The sequence below is a fragment of the Echinops telfairi genome, unplaced genomic scaffold (assembly GCF_000313985.2).
Source record: "Echinops telfairi isolate 266 unplaced genomic scaffold, ASM31398v2 ScPeMD7_2;HRSCAF=8, whole genome shotgun sequence".
NCBI lineage: Eukaryota > Metazoa > Chordata > Mammalia > Afrosoricida > Tenrecidae > Echinops > Echinops telfairi.
Genome location: NW_022103898.1, coordinates 7,914,533 through 7,915,247, shown reverse-complemented (window position 1 = coordinate 7,915,247; position 715 = coordinate 7,914,533).

Sequence of the window (715 nt, the reverse complement as noted above, 5' to 3'; positions counted from 1 at the left end):
TATACATTTCTCCCTCCCGCTAGGCGAGCGTCAAGCAACCCTGAGTGAGTGCACCCAGTGGCGTTGCCTGGGAGGGTTCTCTCTGGTCACAGTGAAACTTTTCATAAAGGCTGTTTCGCTCGATCTGTTTCTTGTGATGGCCAATTTAAGAAAACAAGTGTGGCTGTGATATTTTGTTACCTGCTCAGGAAAAATGCCACAGAAACTGTTGTGATGTTGATCACACCTTACAAGGACAGCGCTACAGGGAAACCTCAAGTGTTCAGTGGTTTTTCTCATTTCAAAAAAGGTGACATGTCAATTAATAACAAACCTCATTCTGGATGTCCATCAACTTCCCCAACAGACGAAAATGTCAACTCTGTACTGCATTTGGAGTTCGTTCCACCAGGTCAGACTGCTAATCAACTTTCTATTTAGAGGTTCTGAAAAATAGTGTAACAGTGTGCGACAAAAAAGGCCTGATTTGTGGCAGACAGGGGGACTGTTTTTGCCATGACAACGCAGCCATCTCAGTGCACAAGTTTTTGGCAAAAAACAGCATGCCTCTCTTGCCCCACACACCTGGCTTCACTCCTGACCTCACTCCCTGTGGCTTCTTGTTTCCTCGAATGAAGAGGGACATGAAAGGACAGCGATTTGATAATATCGGAGAATAAAAACCAAGGGAGGTGCTATCAGCCATCCAAACAGATGAGTTTGAAAAATGTTTCTA